Source organism: Coffea eugenioides, chromosome 8 (genome assembly GCF_003713205.1).
Source record: "Coffea eugenioides isolate CCC68of chromosome 8, Ceug_1.0, whole genome shotgun sequence".
Classification (NCBI taxonomy): Eukaryota; Viridiplantae; Streptophyta; class Magnoliopsida; order Gentianales; family Rubiaceae; genus Coffea; species Coffea eugenioides.
The window spans coordinates 36,237,043-36,259,847 of NC_040042.1; the positions used below are offsets into that span (position 1 = coordinate 36,237,043).

General features: G+C 34.5%; 1 long non-coding RNA gene across 2 annotated transcripts; it reads right to left on the bottom strand.

Moving 5' to 3' along the window:
- Positions 1–4,289: 4,289 nt before the first annotated feature.
- Positions 4,290–10,225, bottom strand: LOC113779287. 2 transcript variants are annotated; one of them, XR_003469473.1, is made up of 3 exons: positions 10,029–10,225; positions 8,703–8,763; positions 4,290–4,699 (listed from the first exon to the last, which is right to left on the bottom strand). It is a non-coding gene; the product is annotated as an uncharacterized LOC113779287 (long non-coding RNA). The 2 variants fall into 2 exon arrangements; XR_003469472.1 differs by lacking the exon at positions 10,029–10,225 and adding an exon at positions 9,300–9,500.
- Positions 10,226–22,805: the final 12,580 nt, after the last annotated feature.

Genomic DNA, 22,805 nt, shown 5'->3' on the forward strand with positions numbered 1-22,805 from the left:
TTGGTTTTATTATAACCACGTGCCTAAAGTTTCCAAAATGTCCTTATTTAGTTGATGAATTAGGAGTCAAATATCTTTTAGGTGGCGGTGCCACTGTAGGTGCAGAAGGTCTTAATTAGATTCAAAAATTAAATTGATGCATCAAATTGGTCAAAAATAAAAAATAAGAATTAAATTAACATTAGTGAAAAGTTTATAGATGAAATTGACAATTTATCCTGAAAACATTGGGAAAAAAAGAAAATAAAAAACCAAACAATTTTTGTGTTTGGATTCCAAGATTTTTAAATAAAAATTTTAAATTTTGTTTTACTTACATCATATACATAATTTTCAATCACGCTTTTATCTCATATACATTATAATATTACATCATAAAAAATAAAAAGTGTTATAATAATTATTTCAAATAAATATTTTGGATCTGAGTTATGCTTGTGCCCTAAAGGCGAGTGCCCTACTGATCTCTATAAAAGTGGGTTCCAACAATAAGACGTAACATTCAGTCTGAGCTCGCCTCGGCTATGGCTTTTCGCCGCCCGAACGCCGTTGCTCTTCATCTCTCCTGCTTAATTTCTGTCGCAGGAGACTGGCGCCTTAGGAAAACAAACCCTGTTTTCGCTTCCCAATATTCCCAATCTTTTCAAAATGGGGGCTTTTCTTGTTTTAAGGTGCCGGTCACCTGTGGCAGGGGAGCCGAAGAATTGAAGAGCAAAGGCAATTTTGGGCGAATCTCTACTCAGGTGTCCACGATTTTATTTTTGGTGGTTGTTTTTTTTTTAATTTTTAATTTTGGGTTGGTTTTAGCTGTATTGACTGCCAAATGTCTCTGCCCGTCGTGTGTTTGTGTTTGTGTTTTGTGCTCTGGTGAGCAGTTTTTGTCTTGATATAAGCAGTTGATTAGATGCATATAAGTCGATTTGTAGGCATCTGACCTCCCAGTCAGATGGGATTATGCTGCGATATGTTACCACACTTCTGTAGATGGGCTAAAGCTTTGGACGAGAATCAACCAAAAATTGTTTGCTGCGTAATATTATTCCAAATCAGTATTTTCCCCTGTTTTGATGGAAATCTGGAGCCAGGCTAATAATTTGTACATCAATGACTTTAACAAAAATTTGTACATCAATGTTTGTCTTTGATGAATGTGTTTTTATTTTAGATATATTAGTGTGATTCTTGCATTGATTATCATTACCAAGCTAAGAGTCTATTGCTAATTGAGATCTAGAAGTCTTTTATTACCTGGAAGAATGTTGATTAGCATTACCAGGCCAAGTTGCTATTGCTCAATGCGATCTGGAAGTTCTCTTTTACCAAGAAGAATATATTGCTTTGCCAAATTAGATTGTTTCTCGGGTAGCTTAGCATTACTGGGCCAAGCTGCTATTGCTAAATGAGGTATGGAAGCCTTTCATTTCCTACATAATGCAATTTTTTATCTCTTATGGGTCCAAAGATGAGTTGTTAGATAATGTATCTGAAAAGCAGGTTATAGGGTTGTGATTAGTTTCAGTTGTCTACTAAACCAAGTGAATTTTGTACATCAAAAATATGATTTGATTCAAGACTTTGTGATATTTCAGTTGACATCAATCAATTGACTTAGTTTTGATAGACTCAGTGAAACTGATAGGAAAGACTTTGGGAGAGAAGACCTCTTCTGGTCAAGAGGAACTTTTATTCATATGTTTCAGTTTGGGTAAGTGTTTGCATTTGATCAATCTTAGGTCTCTACATAATTTCAGCTCAGTCATCTCATGATACTTACCGTTATATGTTTTGACAAGGATATTGCCAAAAGCTTCTCTAGAGATTCTTGTGTATTGAGGCTTGTTTAATCAGGCTGCATTCCCTTGATTTTCATGTGTTCAGTGCAGTATATTTCATCAACATATCTTTTTATAACCTTCGCTTTCTATTTTGTTTTCTAGATGGAGGAAAAAGGAGTATTTTGATGGTAGATTTGTTAAGGGTGACCTAGATAAAGAACACAATCTTGTAACCTCAACTACTCCTATCAGCATATTGTTTATTACCAGGTGATAGAATAGGTCTGTCCAATAATATTGCTTTTGGTTTCGTAACTTCATTAGACGGAAGTCAAATTTGAAATTCACTCACAGATGTTAGTTGACGGAGTTTAAGTAAAACTACAGATGGAGCTTCTGTGGTCCATGGCAGATTCTGTTCTCATTTATACATTTTGTTTGGACTTGTTGTCGACCAATCCAACTTGTAACTAGTATGTCTTCGGTTGGGTGCTAGTATGCACCCTTTATTGCAGAGATGATAGATGTATCAGATTTGCAAGAAACCTTGGTTTACAAACTGTGTTGGCAAAAATGCATTCTTCATAGTGAATAGGATTCATGAATCAGGTTAAAGGCTTGAAGTTTGCAAGAAATCTTGGTTTGTAATTACTTTTCTACTCTATTTTGGTGGGTGTTTTTAGAAATATCCTGTGCTGTTTTTGTGATCCCATTAGAATGTCGGGTCCTATCTTGAGTGGAGAGTAAGAGACCATGGATACCATGATTTTAATGTAGATATTTCCTTGAGGTACTTCACCTTCTTTTTCCATGCCACTATGTCCTCCTCTTTTGCACCCTAATGTAGTGCTTGCTTTTTTTGTTTTACTATTTGAAAGCTTTAGCTTTTCTCTCTCATGACTTTGGTGCATATGATTCCCTTCCATTTTTTTTCCTTCTGTTTTCCCTCTTGCTGTAACAGTTCGATTTGTGGTGTAATTCTTTCTCGATGTTTCTTCTTTTTCATATTGCTGAACTTCTTTCTCTTTGCATCTGAAATTACGAACTTTTGATATGGATTGTTTTCGGCTTTTCTTATTAGTTGAAAACTATTAATGGATGCTTATTCTGTCGTGGCTTCATAGTTTTTTCGGTGTTAAATAAGTATTGGATTGTTGAGATGAGTTTGGGGGGAATGGATAATGGAGTTACAAAGATAGAAAGATTAAAAAGTTTTTTGTCTGAGTCTGCAGGGCTGACCATTCTCTTCTGAATTTCTGGCAATATGCAACATGCATCATTCAGCTAGGAGCATTGGAGTAAACGTGAGAAATATATTAACGAAGTGATGGATTTACATTGAGACTTTGTGTTGTTCAGTTAAGATGAAATTTTCTGCAATTGGTTCACTGGCATCTCTTCAAATTCCTTCCCCGCTTTGTTTAGTGCAATGCGGATTTTGTAACTTTTTAAGTAAGGTGCTGGGAATCTGAGACGGCATTCGTCAATATTAGTTTCAGGATAGTGTCTCCTTTCTTGACTCAATACTTGATTTGAGAATAGAATAAATCCAGAGATAGTTGATAATTAGTAAATTAACGTATTGTTGTAAAGGATTTTTAGTGACGAAAGTGATTGAGCTGTATTAAAGGATCCATGTTTCGTGATAAATATTTTCCGGCGTTTCTTCTGCTTTAAGAGAAGATAACAAAGATACACTTATCTCTTGAGAGTGTTGTGGTAATCTAAGATGAGTTTGCAGTTCTCTCTTCTTTTTGGTTGTGGCAAGTCTTTTTTTCTTTTTCTGTATACATTTCTATACTTCTTTGGAGTTTTAGTTCTTTTAATGTCAGAATATCATTGACCATCTTACTGAACCTTTGATAGTAATCTTTTATAAGTTGTTAAGCAGAGAACTAGACAAACAGAATTAAGGAATCAACAAATTCTCGAAGATGCTAGACTTTCTGTAGTAGAAAGGAGACCCCACATTTTTCAGCCCATGACAAGTTCGATTTTATACTCCCTCCCATGTTCTACATATTTCAGCGTGTCAAATTTAGTTGCTTTTGGCAGAAATCTCAAGGAGTTTTTGGTTTGACAGGTACTGGGTAATGCTCAAGTGCCAGTAGAGAATAACAGCAAGGGAAATTGGTGTATACTTGAACCATTTTCAGTGTCACATAACTATGTATTTCTACTGTGAATATCTTCTGTACGTCTTCCCTAGATATCTAAGGATCACCATAAGTTGCTTTTGATTTACATAAACTGCTTTTTTTTTTTTTTTGGGGGTGGGGGGTTGGGGGGAGGGGTGCAGTTTGGAAGAAAGACTGCAGAAAGTTGAAATATGAAGCATTAGAAATTGTCAGCTCCAATCATGTAGTAGTTAACTGCAATGCGCAAATCCCAGGCATGAGAAAAATTTAAGAGAGCTTAAAGGAAACTATATTTGAGTGATCAGAACACTTAAAAAAACTGATACGTGCAATGCATGAATGTCATACAACTTCAAACACACTCAAGATTCCGTTACTTTACATAATGCCTTTGCTAAACACATGATAATAAACTGGAAAGTTCATGAATTTCATTCCACGTGATTATTGTATCCAAATCCATGATCAAAAGTACACAAAGCAGCAATACTAATAAACTTGAGGTGGGAATGCACAGCCAGCCTTCCCTAGTCTTTGAAACAGGTGTGCGTGCTTGGCATCCATCACCTCACAAGCACGAAAGATACATAGAACATTTGCTGCTGTTTCTGGTTTTTGGAGAGGCTTGGAGTTTGTGTGGGCAATAAAATTGGATTTTACAGAATTTTGAGTAAAATTTTTTGTAGAATTCAATTTTAATTCTACACACATTCCAACAATTCTCTCAATAAACCATCCACAGCCTTAAAAGAGTGAAACAACACGGTCAAGTGTTTTCCTGGAGACCTGCAAGGATCATCAGATACAAAATTGGAATCAATCTGAATCAAGCTGCAAACTTTAAAAGCCATTAAAAATGATTTGTAAGATTAGACACTCGGTTAAGGCAAATAAAAACTCTTTTTAGAAAAATATATTCATCCTTTTAATCTACGTCATAGCTAGCTTCAAATAACACTTAAAAAGATATTGATGTTTTTAATTGGCACATAAACATATGCTATACATTGAATTTAAAACAAAGACACTACATAGCACCACTACCAAACATTACCTCGCACCAGTGCTCCTAAGTGCAACTAGTATAACTTTAGGTTGGTTTTATTTGATTTGCTAAGTCTGAAAGTTAGTCTTTATAAGCAGTGGTTTCAAAGCTCCAATGAGATATAGAGAAAGATCCCCATTGTTTATTCATGATCCTTATATCTCCTTCCATACAAAACATCAACAACAGGAAAAATATGTTCTATAAATTAGTGTTTTGAAACTCAGACCAGGTACCAACTGGGAAGTTAAAAAAGGGTTTGAATAGAGACCAGTAGTTCAAAAAGGAATGACCTCATGCGTCAAAAAAAAAAAAAATGTAAATGTTATTTACACTCCCATTTTTATTAAGAGTAAATGTCATATACAGCACTACAACGGTTGAATATACGACACATACGTAAAATTTGAGTTTCAAATTCATATTCGGATTATATGTCATGTATCTAATGATGAAAATGTATACACTGTCAATATATAGAAAATTAACCTTTTTATTAATCACAATCCCACTATCATTCCTTTATTATTATTTTTTCCATAAGTAGAAAAGCTCAAACCAGAGAGCAACAGAAATTAGGAAAGATTGGCATAATTAGTGCGAAAATTCTAAGGATTGGTACAGTGGTTTGTACCAATGCATTGGTAAAGTGGTTTGATGTGGTACGGATGTGGTAGGAGCAAGACACGTTAGGAAAAGCAAAATTGAAGGTTGTTTTTGGTGTGGGCTATGGCTGCCGGAACTTAAAATGAGTGTTGTAATGGTGGGTTCCACATTGAAGTGACCCAAGACAATTTGTCAGTCACATCCCTTGGGTTCACCTCCACTGTGGGTTCACCCACGTTAACCCATGTGAAAAGACCCAAGACATTATTATTGTTTTTTAATTTCTGAACAATAGACATAATGAAGAAAATGCAAAGTTAGATACATAACTAAAAAGAAATTTAAAAAAATAAATAATATATGTATGTGCAAAATTAGATAAACTTTGATTCATTTAATTACATAAATTGACAAAAGAGTAGATAATTTAAATATTTTAGAAGAAATTTTGGAATAATATGTACAATTAATTAAACCAATCATAGGAATTAATAATTGTAAAGGAGTAAACGAATGGTTAATTAATTAGTTGAGATAGAATATTTGTAGGAGAAGTAATATGTTGTTTTATTATATGAGAAGTAATTAATATGATTCTTTTATTATATTTGAGGGTAGAACATAAATAAATGTTTAAAAAATGCATTTGTAATGATATTAGTCCAAATTAATGAGAATAAAGTGATGACATAATAACCGGAGTGCAAATAGGTGAAATTTAATTAGACCACACTTGTCACTTTTAAATTTTCAACATTATCATCATAATCACTTAATTATACTTTTATAATTTGATTAACATATTGTCTATGTATTGTCATTCAATAGCACAACTAACTTTCATCGATAAACAACCATAAACATTATAATTACCTAATTCATAAAATAATATTAAAAAAGCTTTTAAAAGATCAAAGTTTATTTGTTTATTAAGATTTTATACCAATTTCTTCCATAAATAAAGTGATTGTTTTAAATTACACATAGATTGAGTGTGCCCTTTATCACTAGTAATACTAATGGTATTTGCACTAATGTATACATGCTTGAAATCAAATATCCGTATTGATTAGACTATGTAGTGATACAGTTAACAATATTTTTAATAGGTGTAAATACAAAAATATAATTCCTCATTATCTATTCTAAAAGTATGACAACAAACAATCTTCACATTAAAAGTATTCCATATACTTTCATGGATAATATAATACAAGATGACATGCCCGAATTTACTAATGAATGAATAATTTTCTTTCAAACAACATAAAAAAACTTTTTACAGTTGTTACTCCCGAACTTGAACATATTTTTAGGCAAAAGGAGATAAAAATTTATGATTAAGTGACAAAATCAACTCCACTTTATTAGAAAATGATATCACAATAATATTAAAACTAAATCATTACTAACCAACCATTATGAAGAAAATAAGTTTAAAAGTTGTAATTTAAATCAAGAGTAAATCTTATATATACTAACAGTGTATATACTATCACCGTTTGATTCATGACATGTGTGCAAAGATTGAATTTCAAATTCAAATTCTGCATAGTTGTCGTTCATCCAACGCTGATAATGTATACACTGTCATTGTAGGAAAGATTATTTCTTAAATCAATACATGACATATATCCAAAATTTTGGAAGAAATACAATTTTTGTTTATAATACTTTGCATGTGTGTAGGACTGATCATTAATGTTTGGATAAAAACAAATTTGGTTCCCAACGTTTCAAATCTTAAGCATATTTAGGATAATTGACGAAAAAATGATGATTAAGGATCAAAGTCAATTTGCCACTACTCAATAGTTTTGACTTTGCATTTTTTATAGCAATGTTTCGAATTTGGATCATCATGGTATTTTAGATTTTAAATAGTGATATTAATGGTTTCAAAGGAAAAGAAATGCAAATTAGATTAAAATTATGTTGAAAATGTGCAAAAGTTCAAGAAACTTCTTTCTTTTATTTTTTTTTATTTGTGTATTCATCCCATTTGTTCTCATAGACTTTTACTCTTGCATAACTGGTCTCAAATGTAGCATAATATATGTATGTATGGTTTTGCATTATGGAGAATTAATTGATAAAGAATTCTATTATTTTTTTGTTACTTGTGTTGATATTTAAATGCTCAATTAGATATCCATTCAAACTATAAAGAATATGAACTATAAGTAAATCAGATTCGTTTTCTTTTTTCAATTTTAATAGATTATCAGTTGAATTTAAGATGAAATTAATATTTTGTATAATTGTTTGAATCATTCAATAAAATTATTAAGGTAACGGGGGGAAGGTGTAGGGTAAAATATTAAGGTAAACAAAATAGCCAAGTAACTATTTTAAAACTTTCCATTGAAACTTTGGATTTAATAGATAGAAAAATAAATTAATTGGATTTAATAGATTGAAAAGTAAATAAATTGTGTCCCCACTAAGAGAGCAATTTAGCACGAGTTCAAAGTATTTTAAATGTCTGTTGGTTATATGTAGTTGACCTACTATAGTCTTTTTTTTATGAAATATATTTTGATTGTTTTACTTCTTTGGTTCAATAGATAAATAATTCAAATAAGATGACACAATGTTGTTAACCACTATGTACTTTATATAGAATAATATAGGCACAACATTATCATCTAAGCTAGAAAGTATATCTTCATTAAATAAGTTAAAATTGGATAATAATACACATTTGATATAGGAGGTTGTAGTATAGGAAAAATTGAAATAGGATTTTATTGCTAAATCGATTTTGAGTAAATGTTAAGTTCCATCAATTGTTTTAAATGTGCTTAAAATTATAAATTTTAGAGACCAAATTTATTTTTATTGAAATATTATCATTTTAATATGTAACTAAACATTCACATTCATGACCTGCCTATCTTGTGCGCCATTCTCAGCACACTTCTTTATCAGGTTACCGGTAATCTTTTATTTCTATTCTTTTATTTTGTGCTTCATTTTTCAAGGTGAAGTCACCCTTGTCAGTTGTTGTCGTTTGGTTCCTATTGACTTGATGTGCGGCAGAATACCATGTACAATTGTGTGTCAGTCTAATACCAATGAAATGGTAGAAACCGCTGTACCATTTTGAAGAAGCTTCGATAATTAGTGATACCATACCTAAATCTCCTCTTCAGCCATGCCTAGTCCCCCGTATTTTGCAGGAAGGAACGCGAAACATCTGTTAGAAAAGTAGTGTATTTAAGCACATTAAAACCTTCAAGGTAAATAAAATAAGTTAATTGAGTTTCACAGATCATACTACTACACCCCATAAACAAACACAAAAAAAAAAAAAAAAGGAAACAAATACTACCCCATCCGATCTGCCGAAAAGTTATTAGCATGCATAATTAGACGTTACTGCATAGTAAATTAATACAAATCATAACCAAAAAACGATGATAAGTCAAATTTACAAGTAGTAGATTATGTATGATCCACCACTATTATTTGAAATTAAATAATTAGTACTGGTTCAGTGCATGATGGTGATAATAATAATGTCAAATGATGCGCATGAAGCCTTGTTAACCTTCTCGACTAATGATCAAACTTGTTAACCTCTTCGTTTGGATTGACCTGTTTTTCAAATATAATACTACAGTAATACACAAGCAAAAAAATAACTTAAAAATATATATGATTCACACGATAGATCAAAAACAACTCATAAATATATACAAAAAATTAAAAAAAATTTACAACATTTTTCACCTCTTACTACAATCACCACTATTCACCACCGCCACCATCCCGCCCTCCTCCTCCTCCTTTCCCCCTCACCCTCTAGATCGAGATCTCTGATCACGACTTTTTGGTCGCGATCTGGAGACCAGAGGTCTCGATCTTGTCAAAATCAGATCAAGGGACAAGGGAGGGCCAGAGGGTGAGGGAAAGAAAAGAAAGGAGGAAAAGAGAATGAAAAAGGGAAGAAGAGGAAGGGGGAACAGGAAGGCGGTGGTGGCGGTAGCGGGTGATGGTGATGGTCGTTGAAAATAGTGGTGGTGGTGGTGGTTGTACGTGATAATATTAATTTTTAAAAAATATCATAAAAATATTTTAGTTTTAAAAATTATTTCAAAATATATTCCAAAAATTCCTTAAAAATATCACAAAAAATATATTTACAATAAAATTTTTTTATATACATTATTACATTAAAATATTTCAAAAACACCTTTGAAAAACACCAAACATATCAATACAAATATTTCGATTGCTATTTTTTAAAATTTTTGTAAAAAAAAAAAATACAAAAAAACCTACTTGATTGAAAAAAACGAGGAGAAAAATAGTAATCCAAACGAAGGTAATTTGATCACAACATGAGTTGTTGTGTTCCCACAAGAAAAAAAATGCACAAACACTTTTGGGAGGAGGGGGAGAGCATTTAATCTATCAAAAGCAGCCTGAGATCAGACGTCAACTTTACAGAAGAAGTACTTGAGTCTGAAGAGGTTGAAGTTTGCTCTTCTGGCTCGAAGAATGACTTGACCGTGTCGGTTACTGTCGCAGAAGACTGCCGCCCAAGCGAACAAGTCCTGAGGAAGAATGTATTTTCCCGTCCAACTTCCATTTGCATAAACCAGCAGGATGGCATGTTCAAGACTGCCCTGATCATCGCTGTTGAAAGTTGAGGCCTTTACTCTTATAGACTTGCCTGGTTCGATCCTAACAATTTTCTTGAACCTATCAGGCCTAGAGCCATCCACCCACATCTTGAATTCTATGTTGAACCAAGTCCTGTTTTCTAGTATGGTAAGCTTATTTCCCATTTTCCGACAGAGAGGGGAAGTTCCAGGTGCTCGTGTGCAGGTGTAACAGGGAAGTAGAAATGGAGAAAAGGCTGAGAGAGAAGTCAGTGCTCGTGTGCTGTTATGTGCAGAACAGTATGCTTAGAGGAAGCGGAGCGGTGAACTTTGTTTTATAGAAGTGTAAGAACCTTGGCATATTTTCGCAAACTCAACAAGGGAATGTGTATAATTACACTATGGTTGGATTAACATTTTTTCTTTTTATTTTCTGCTTTGAGGTTACTGTTTGCCAGATCCCACTAATCAAAATGATGCATACTATTCTCTAGTCTCTAGATCACATTATTTAAAAGCACCGTTTTGGAAAGCAACTTAACACTTAAAAGTTAACGAATTTCGTTTAGGATTTGGATAAAGAAAGGCCTTCTAAGCTGATGAAAATGTAGGCCACTCGCCTCTTTGGATCCTTGCTCAAAGCTTTTTTTTTCTTCTTTTTTTTACAGCACCGATTTCATTTTTAGAATTTAATTTATCCTAATTTAGAGGGAAAGAAAGTTTTAAAAAACTGTATATAAAGTGCTAGTAAGTATAAAAATATATTAGATTAAATAAGTGCTCTAACATTACTTTTAAACTTTTTTCATTACACATAAGATTCGAATCCATCACGACCTATAATTGAAGCCTTGTTTGGATAGCGTTATGTTTTTCGTGAACACATTTTTCAATCATCTTTTTACTTAATATATATCAAATTGTTATAGTAATTTTTTTATAAAAAATCTAAAAAAATGTAATCCAAACACAATTTTTTTTTTTTTGCCACTAAGCCAAACCCTAGTAGTTATCCTTGCTCAAAGTATCACAGATGCGAATAGTCATGCCTCACATCACCAGTGGGGATTTATCCACATTAATTCAAGCTCTAGTAGTTAGGCTTGCCTAGAGAGTGAGAGATAAAGCTGCCACTTTAATCAAAGTAGTGGTCAATGTACAGTTTGTGTCTGCCACTTAATTTTGTGAGACTATTTTAAGATAAACAGAACAGGTATGGAGAAGTTACGAGGATAGTTACAGGAAGTTGGCTTTGCATGCATGCATTTACTATACTTTCCTTTTAAGTTTTAGTGAAAAATTTGAAATTTAGACCTCTCAATTACACATTCTTCCTTACATTATTCAATTCATTCCTCCTCTCGTATTTATTATATGTTTGACATTATTGTTCGAAAAAAGGGATGAAATGTTAAAAATACATCAATCCGTTATTAACCAATTAAGCTAATTTAGTTGATCATTAGGGAGAGACAAAAAGTCTCTCCTTGGATGTAGGTAAGGAGTTCGAAATTCCTTGTTTATATTTTCCGTTCAAAATTTCTTGAAATACTTTTGAAAGTAGTTTAATTCCCTCCGAATTCTTAATAATTTAATTGCATCCATCCTTATCGGACTACCCCATTCCCCTAATATAGGATCAAGTGTAAAAATATTATATTAAAAAAATCATTGTTGACCTCTCGTTCCTTAATCCAACATGAAAATAAGAAGGGTTTTGCATGCTTATATTTTTATTGTAACTTGAAAAAAGAAATAAGGAGGCATTTTAAGAAGTACACAAAATCATCATTAAAAACCTCTTGCTCCTCTTATTAATGCATCCAAAAATGTTAATCTTATTAGCCACATAATATCTTATTTATATTATGATTGTCAAACATAATATCTTATTTATATTATGATTGTCAAACATAATATCTTATTTATATTACGATAATCAAATCACAATTTTGACCCTGAGTAAAGAGAGGCAAGATAGCAACATAAAGTAAAAGCTCAAATATAAGTGAGAAAAATTCACTGGGCTATAACTTTGAAATTATTTTTCTCATTTTTATGGTTCTTTTGGCTATTTTTTAAACTTTTTGTTGCTATTGTTAATGGTGTCTAATTGGGTTTAATTCTAGTGTGTTGCTATTATCACTATGATTATTTGCTATACTAGTCACAAATTCACTAGGTTGTTACTCTACTTTTGCAAAACCAAATGGTGTTGATTCTTCAAAATCAAAACAGAGTTTATGTACCAATTGTTGATAACAAGCAATAATTTGGTAACTAGAAATACCAATTTGAAGAAACTGAAGATGTGATAGTGCAGGGGAGGTCAATAGAAGGTTCAATTGATAAGAATATACTAATTTTTTTTGAGTAAATATTTCCTACACTGACAGTGTATACACTATCAATGTTGGATTCATGACATGTGTGCAAAAATTGAATTTCAAATTCAAATTTTGCATAGTTGTCATTCATCCAACGCTGATAGTGTATACACTGTCAGTGTAGAAAAGATTAATCCATTTTTTTTTATAAAAAGTCGTGTATTAGCATTGCCAAATTAGTTGATATTGAGGGATTAGGTGATTATTTGACTATATTTCGGGATAGTTTTGGCATAAAAAAGAGAAAATATCTTGTTACAAAGTGCTTTGAGATTTTTTAGGAGTACTAATACCATATTAAAACTTGAAAAAATCATATAAAATGTCCCTCATATTTCACTAAATGAATTTTTTTATCCTTCACTTTTAAAATAGTAACTTTACGTCCATTACGAAAGTAGGTCAGTAAAATTTGACCCCAACCTAGACAACTTTTTACTCTGAATACATCATGTAATTGGCATATAGTTATTTTTTAGGAGCAAAAAGGTTAGATCCCATTTGTAGTTAAATAAAGGGTTAAAAACATAAAAGCCCCCTGTGGTATAGCTATTACACATAAAAACCCCTCGTAGTTTCAAATCATGCCTATCGGTACCTCATGGTTTGAAAGAAAGTGCATTTTCGACGGAAATCGTTAATGAAAACGCGATTATAAACCACGCGCTGAAAAAGAGCGTGGTTGCTTCGGAAAATGGTTTTTTAACTCAAAGTTTGAGCTGATATTCCTCTTGTGCCCTTGACAACTTAATAAAACTTGATTTCCAATCATTTTCGTCGGACTTTGGAGAAACCCAGCTTCTTTGACCGAAGGTTTCTTCAAGCTCTCGTGCCTCAGGAGGAAAATCTGCAGGCTTGTGCCTCCTTAAGTGCAAGTTTCAAAAGGTAAAACCTTTAACCATTTGGAATATCAATAAATTCTTATAATGAGCTCTATATTTTTGTTTGTGTAAATAGTGAAAGGAATAATTAAGAAACCGTACGACGATGTCTTCCTCAAGCTCTCGACCAGGCAGTGGGGGAAACGGAGCTAGAGATCTTCGATACCAGTACAAGATGTGTAATTGTCGAAGGAAGGCGAAACTAAAGATTGTTGAGTCGGAAAAGCCATCAAAGGGAATGTTATATTTTGTGTGTGAAAAAGATGAATGTAGGTTCTTTTCTTGGTGTATTCCCATTTACAGAGATGAACCAGATCGGGAAAATCAGTTTGTGAGCCAACCTGTTGCAGAACATTCCAATGTGGATGGCGTGCTCTCAAAACTGGAAAATTTGGATAATGAGTTCAAGAACTTAAAATTGCTAGTTAGAGGTTGTGTTATGGTATCTGTTTTTTCTATTTTACTGTTGTTGATATCTACCAAATAAGACTCTGGAATTTGGTAGCCAGTTGTATGGAGTTGCTAAAGCTGATCATTTGGCTGTTTCAGCTAGAACCTTGTAATGCTATGCTTTCTTGATGAAGTATAATTCGACTGTTTCAACTGCTTTCAAAATGTTGTAACTTAAAACTTTGAATAGAATACTCATAAGCAGCAAATGTTTTAGAAAAATGAACAGAAAAAATAAAAGAGGCACGAAGTGCCATTATTCGTGCCTTTACAGACAAAAGATTTCTAGACGTTCAATAACCTGTAAAATAACTAGTGATCAAAGAGGCACGAAGTGCCATTACAGACAAAAGGTTTAGCACTTGGTGGAAAATTTCTGTAAAATAACCTGGCTGCACAGAGAACTTCATTCAAAAGGTACAACCAAATAGTGGCAACTACTGCCAAGTCAAGTGTACAAAAAATTAGACAAAAGAATTCCAGACGTTCTGCAGGCAACCAATCATTCTGCAGGCATCATTACAACCAGATGTAATATTCCAAAATGAAAGTCTAAATACAGATAGGCAAATATTAGGCAAGTAATTAAGGCTGGACAGCTTTTGCTCTCTTTGGCCTTAACTTCTGCAGGACATCAGTAACAGTACGAGCCAGAGCTCTTTTTGTTGGTGCAGTGGTGTCATCAGCCCTGCTACACCCTTGGTTTGTACCAGCTACAGACTGAAATTAAAACAAAAAGACAATTTAGAAATGTCCCACTGAACTGATAAGTCTTTCAACCAGTGAATGTTATGGAAGGAGTGTACACCTTCCGAGCCTTAGTGCTTGTCTTTGTAGTAGTCCCGGTTGCAGCAGCCTCTTCAGTAAATGACTGTGGTTCAGTAGATGACTCAACAATTGGCTGTGATTGCATGGAAGCTGTAGCACTTGCTTCAGGTGCCTACAAAGAGCATTTAACATTAGTAATAATAAATACAAATGCTGTAACAATGCCATTTAAGTGTACAATGAAAGATTACCTTGTAAAATTTGGAGTTAGGGTGAATGGGATTCTTGCACGTCCGTGAGTTATGATTTGGTTGAAAACACCTCTTGCAATGCACAGATAGACCCTTTCTAGTAGATATTTGCCCCTTCTTAGGCTCATCTTGTGCTCTTTGACGCATCTTCTTTGGTCTGCCAGGCATTCTCCTAACTTCAGGGGGGTTTAAGCCCTCTTGTTCACATGTTATTCAGTAGGTATCACTTGGAACATGTGTGATAGTGTGTGCATATATCTTCAGATATTCTACTCTAGTGTAGCAAGCATGAACATAATCGTTTATAGGTAATCTACACACTCCTATTGCAGCACATGCATGGGCACAAGGATAACCTGTTAGTTGAAAATAACCACAGGTACAAGTCCATTCATGCAAATCAACCACCACACATTTTCTCGGACCACAATCTATCTCATATTTCTGATGTCCGTCCCATGTCGCAACAAATGTCCGGCTCAACCTTTGATTCTTATCAATCTTTTCTGCTATATTTGGACAGATTTGTCCATGAAACTTTTGCATTCCAGATCTTTTTGTTTGAATTCTATGCATCAGCTTCCTCCTTATCCATTCAAGCATCCCAATGATTGGTAACTCTCTTGCTTCTAATATATAATTGTTGAATGACTCATTTAGGTTGTTCACTAGAATGTCACACTTACTACTTCCTCTAAAATGTGATCTACTCCACAGAGTTGGTGGAATCCGGTTCAGCCATTCAGCAGCTTCTTTGTTTGCCTTTTCCAAGTCATTCATTGCCACCTTCCATTCCTTTTCATTGCCAACACTTGCAGCAGCCCAGAACATGTCTTTCATTTCCTTTCCTTTGAACTTTTGGTTGAAATTTTGGTACATATGTCTCAAGCAGAATCTATGTTCCGAATCTGGAAAAAGTTCATTCACAGCATGTACTAGCCCTTTCTGTCTATCTGAGATAAATGTCCAAGGAATGTTATCCTTTCCCATGCCCAAATCAGCCATTAACAACTCCAAAAACCATTTTCAGGAGTCATACCTCTCTACCTCAACCACTGCAACTGCTATTGGCACCATGTTGTCGTTGCCATCTCTCCCAAGAGCAGACAGTAATTGGCCACCAAATGCTGTTTTAAGAAAACAGCCATCTAGACCAATTATTGGTCTACAACCATCAAGAAAACCCTGCTTGCATGCATGCAAGCAATAATATAATCTTTCAAATGTCCCATTTGAACCTTCAGTTGGTCTGTCCATCTGAATCTTGATAGTACTTCCAGGATTTGTGTCTCGGACTGTCGCTGCATAACTCCAAAGTTTCTGATACTGCTCCATGTCCGTACCAAGCATCAGATCCTTTGCCTTACGCTTAGCTCTGCCGACCTTAGCAATTGAAACATTGATCATTAAGTCTCTCTTGATGTCATTCTTCAGCCCCATCAAATCACCTCTTGGATTATCCCTGATCTTATCTTGATACTTGATGCTCAAATATGCAGCTGTTGCATGCTTGTTTTTATACTCTCGAGCACACACATGCTCACCCTTCAATGACTTTATTTGAAAGGTTGATTCAAATTGAATTGGTGTTGCACGAATCCTCCATGTACAGCCTTTCGCACACTTGGCAATAATTTTCTTGGAGTAGTTTTTCACCCAAGTAACTTCATATCCTTCTCTGACTAGCCATTCACGCAACACAAATCTGAACACTCTGAAATTAGTAAACTTCTGCCCCACTTTCAGCTCAAAGTTTGGCTTCTTAAACTCAACTTCAGGATTAAAGTCAAGGCAATCATCATCTTCTCTACCATCACATCTTTTTGCATCCAGCAACTCCTCATCCGAAATCACTGGTTCCTGCCAATTCTCTTCAACGACATCATCATTCACTTCTTGTTGTATGCCTGCTCTCAAATCTGGATCTCCAACTGTTGAAGGGTCTTTTTCAGTTCTAACAGCTTCATCTTCTGATGGAATTTGTGATGGTATTTGAGTTGAAATAGTTGGTGGAATTTTCTGAATCACATCAGGCCCTTTTGATTGCTTGGTTTTACTTGTCTTTTTCTTCCTTGCATCCGCACTTTTAGCAGCACTTTTTTCATCTTTATTCTCAGCAAATGAGAATACGTGCAGAGGGAGTCTTGCTGAAACAGTGGCCCCATCAGCTTTGTCCTTGTCTCCATCAGCTTTTTGGTTGTTGCCTCCACTAGTTATATTGGTCTGGTTGTTGTCTCCTGCGGCATCTTTCTTGGGTGCAAATATGTCCTCATCTTCTATTGTTTCCAACCCCTCTTTTAACCATTCTGGCTCTTCATTATCATCAGTACTTGTATCTGTCCCTGTAGTAACTATAGCTACCCCACCATCCTTTGTATCACTGCCTTTCTTTTTTATTGTTGTGTTGCTGGATGTTTCCTTTGTAGATGTACCATCATTGACCCCACCATCTTCAGGCTCTTTTTCAAATGGCTCATCCCCACTACAAGCATAAATTAGTCTTTCTGGTGTCCCCTCATATGCCAAATTCATCAATTTAATATCATCATTGTTTCTAATTGGATGTAGGCCACCATCCAAATCAACAAAGGGGGCACAAAACCAAAACGTTACTCTCGTTGCTCCTTCATCTACTTTCTTAAACATTCTGCACAAACTCACTATGTCTACCTTATCTTCAACTCTTTCTTTGAAAATGGCCATGTGAGTTCCCGTGTAGTGGAGCCTTGGTTTTTCTTTGAATTTTCCACCAAAGTACATCTTTATGTCTACTTTATCCTTGATGTTCTCCTCTGCTATTGCATGACAAACAATAAAGTACTCATTTTTCAGTAATTTATCTTTCACAATTATACAAAAAGCTAACATAATACAACAGATCCAGAACAAATAATTCATTATACATGAGATGGGGGACCACATTTGACTACAACATGTTTTCATTAACTCCTGAAAACTGATAACGATACAAATTTGGACAGATTCAGTCTTCTGCCAACTACTCTAATTCGATAGTACAACAGATTTAAAGACGAACAACTTAGTTGACTGAGATTCAAAGACAATCACATATTCAGATTCAGCAACTAAGAATGTCCGCTAACAACTCCAGATTATAAGGCTTTTCTTTTTCGTAGTCAACCAAACACAATATCCTAACAAATTTGCCAATTGATAATCAAAATAGCAAATGTAGGGCATACTTCGAAAACCTTAAATTCATTAACAACATTAATATATATATCAAAAACCTTATTTTTGTTAAATAATGACCTTAAAATGTAGTATGAAACCAGTAAATCACAATAAAAATCCCAAACTACCCCAAACCCCAAATCGAAATAGATGAGGGACGACATACAAACCCATTTTTCTTCGATATTTTCAGCAAATCTTCACTTCCTTGTAGTTCCTGACAGGTGCCGAACCTGTGCAATAATAAGTACCTACTCGAGAAAAATACAGATTTTGTATTTCGTTTCTTCTAGAGTCCAAGGTATGGGGGGTTTTGGATTAAATGCTAACTAAATAAATTAAATGCAGAAAATAAATAAAAGAAATAATTATTGGAGAAACTCTAGCCAATGGTACACTTCAGAAATGGTTCAGGCACTGATCATTGATTCACAGATAATTCCACATTTATTAATAGATTAGTTATAGTTGTCATGCACGCGATAAACAACCAACCCTTCCTTAATTTCTCGATAGCTAAGGTACGACCGTTAACTATTTCTCTAACCCAAAAACAACCCTAGGTACGATCGTAGGATTTAATTTCTAGATTGCATTAATAATTAGAAAGGCCCAATCCTAACTAACAAACACGCTACGAGGGTTTGTTTAAGTTAGATCGTATGTTCCCCTGTCATAAACCCAATTACGCCAGTTGCTACTGAGATAGGGATAACGAACAATTACGGATTCAATTACCCCTATTTAGCAAAATAACCTATATGAATAATTAAATATTGCGCATCTATTCAATCACTCACACGAGCTATAGCAATTAAAAGCAGGAAACATATAAATACCAATAAATTAAGGAAGCAATTAAAATAAATTAGATCTCACAGTAATTGTTGAACCAAGTCTTCAGTTGTCCCCTTGACTAGAATTAAGAGGTTAGTCCTCCATTAATGGAGAACAACCATGCGAAAGAGCTCAGAAAAGAAAAACTAAAACTATTGATTGATAAGAGTTCTCTGTACGTTTCCCCCTTTTTAAAGCCAAAAGGAAGTCTAATGCTATCTCTAGTGGTCCCCACACCAAATTCAAAGTCTTGTACGTTTCTTTTCCTAGAGTCCAAATGACTCATGCTTCTTATCCGTGGTCCTCGCACATGTGGCCAAAGCCTCCAAAGTACTTGTTGTTCCAAATCTCTCTACGTTGCTTTCTTTGAAAAGCCCAAATGACTAAATGCCTTGCACTAGCTTGTGGTCCCCACCAATTCAAGGACCCAAAGGTTGAAGCCCTTAGAAGTCTGCATTTTTCCATACAAGTCCCTCCTTTTTGGTAATTTTCTGCTTCACTCCTGAAATTGATTCCAAATACCAAATATGAGTAAATATCAGCAATTAACACAATATTTGTCAGGGATAGAAGGGGAAATCAATAATAAATTTACTAACAAATTATACCCTATCAGTTCCTGTCGCTGTCGGAGTTTGATTGCTATAACAATCGGGAATTTGGCTGATAATTGTCTCTCTCTCTCTCTCTAGGGCTTTTTCTTTGTTTCTCTCTTCGATCGTTCTGTCTCAGCAAACTGACTAATTCCTTCAGCAATTTTTCGCTTATATCGTTAGGGCATTTATGTCTTTTCACTGACCTCCGTTTTCATTAACGATTTCCGTCGAAAATGCACTTTCTTTCAAACCATGGGGTACCGATAGGCATGATTTGAAACTACGAGGGGTTTTTATGTGTAATAGCTATACCACAGGGGGCTTTTATGTTTTTAACCCTTAAATAAATGACCCTTTATATTTATTTTTTGCCCCTAAAAAACTAGGATCTGACATGAATCATATTCATTCTTTTTCTCAAGAAAGTGGGATCTAATTCAATTTATATTCATTTTAGCCACAACAAAAGTGGGATCTAACTTTTTTTTTTTGTACATAAAAATAACTACATGTTGGCCATATGGAGATTTTCAAATTAAAAAGTTGTAAAAAAATTAAGATTGAAACCAAAATTTATTAACTTAAATTTATATGGGATGTAAATATGCATGTCAATGGATCGGTGACAAGTGCCGAACCTGTACAATAATAAATATTTACTCGAGAAAAATACAGATTTTGTATATAGCGGTGAGTAGGGTCGAATCCACAGGGATTGGGGATAATTCGTTTCTTCTAGAGTCCAGAGTATGGGAGGTTCTTGGATTAAATGCTAACTAAATAAATTAAGTGCAGAAAATAATTGATTAAAAGAAATAATTAAGAGAAACTCTAGCCAAGGGTACATTTCAGAAATGGTTCAGGCACTGATCATTGATTCACAGATAATTCCACATTTATTAATAGATTAGTTATAGTTGCCATGCACGCGATAAACAACCAACCTTTCCTTACTTTCTCGATAGTTAAGGTACGACCGTTAACTATTTCTCTAACCCAAAAATAACCCTAAGTACGACCGTAGGATTTAATTTCTAGATTGCATTAATAATTAGAAAGGCCCAATCCTAACCAACAAACACACTACGAGGGTTTGTGGTGGGTGTCAAACCACCAAAAATAAAATTTATATTAGTCCTACTACCAAAACTGAATGAGTATAGTGGTGAGTAGGGTCGTCTCCTCAGGGAACAGGTAGGCAAATCACACAGGAAAATGGGGGGAGATTTTAGCAGTAGTACCAACTAATTTAAAAGGAATAAAAACTGAAATTTAAAGTTGAGTAAGATAGCAGGAACCAAATTACACAAATAACAATTAATTAAAACAACCTAGTCAAGGAATTAATCTTGGCACCGAAACACACAACTGATCACAGATACAAGGGACAATTCATATACTCACGAATAAACTGGTTATAGTGGTCAAGCGACGCGCCCAACCACCAATCTTTCCTTAATTTTATGGTAGTCAAGAGACGCTCATAACTACCCTCTTGTGATTAGACAACCCCAGGAATGCTCACAGGATTTAATGTAGCCACAGCATTAGGAATTAGAAAGACCCAATTCTAGATGACAAACACACATGCGGGTTTATTTAGGCTAGATTAATTATCCCCACGATCCAAATTAAACCGCTTGCGAGGCGGTGAAATTGTCTCGTTTGCCACTAATCAAGATACTTAAAGGCGACGCGCCAACATCCTAATTGGCTATCAATTATTTAGACAATCGAATAACAGGCCTAATTATCCAATAAATCTAAACAGTAATAACTCAGGGAAAAATAGAGAATAATCAAATACCCATGAACATATAAATCAAAAATAAAACAATTAAAACGATCTCACAGTTATGGTGCTCCAATCCTTGATTTATTCCTCAACTAGATAAAAGATTCAGCCTTGCCACATAACGACGAAGCAATTCATAGTTTTCATGAAGTTTTTGCTGAACCCAAGACGAAGTGAAAAACAATGCGGCCGCTAAGCGACTAACAATGATAAAGCAAAAGCCGAGAGAAGAAAAGTCCAAGACGAAGATGATCCCTAGTCTGTTGCTGTTTTCTTCTTTTATTCTTGCGCCGCCACCCACGTGCTTTCCCAAGTGGGATTTTTGTTGGAAAAGAATTCCCAAGTTCTTCTTCTTATTTCCCTTATTGAAGTGTTGCCAAAAAGTCCTCTTCCCATTCTATTTCCTAATCCCACGTAAGTTTTAAAGTATGGCTCCAAGGAAAGGCGGTGGCCCCAGGAATAGGACCCGCAATCCGGCTTTTTCATGCAACTCTGCATTGTCTAGCGTGGGCACGCCTTAGAAGCAAGAGTCTTCTGGATTTTGCCTCCCTTTTGTCACTTTCAACACTAATTGCCTGTAATTAACACAAATACTAATTATGAACAGAAATCCAATACTTTGCATACTAAACTGCCAAAATTAAGACCAAACACCCACAAATAAAGTGCATAATTATATTCCTATCAAATTCCCCCACACCAAGACAATGCTTGTCCTCAGGCATTTCAAACTTTAAATACACAACCCAGCGAGCAAACATTTTTGCAACAGTTGGATTCAAAACAATGGCTATTAATCAAAGCAACTATTGCCAATGTATGATTTAGATAACTGTCAAGTACTAATGACAAATTTTACGAGATAACTCTCCAACTAGCTTTTAAAACCAATGATTCTTTCAAATCCCGACTAACTAATCTAAGAATAGAAAATATCCAACCAACATTCTTTAATAACTGGTCTAACTATTAAGCAAAATCTCAACATAAAGACTCATGGATCCGCAGGCAATATAATTATTCACATACTTTCATGCTCGTATACTTTTCCTTTCTTTTTTTTTCTTTTTCATCATTTTCATTTTTTTTTGTTTCTTTTTCCTTTTTTTTTTCTTTTTCTTGAAGGAAGTGCTAAGTCTTGAGCCATTCAAGTCTTTTGACGCGAACTCCGACATCTCTCCAATGAAGGAGCCCGGTTACTCAACTTTAACCGCTTAAAGACCATATACTCATAGTTATCGCTGCTTTTTGACGCGAAAATCGACACTTTAGGTGAAGACCCCCGGTTACTAGTCAATGATAACCAGCGGAGTATAGCCGAATGTTATTCACAAATAAACACCCAAGTAAAATTAAAACCATGCAAGCCTGCTTCATTTCCTTAACATGGAGAACTAAGATTAATAGTTGAACCAGTTCACACAAAAATGTCAGAAAAATATTTACAATGCCTAGAAAAGTTAACCAAAAG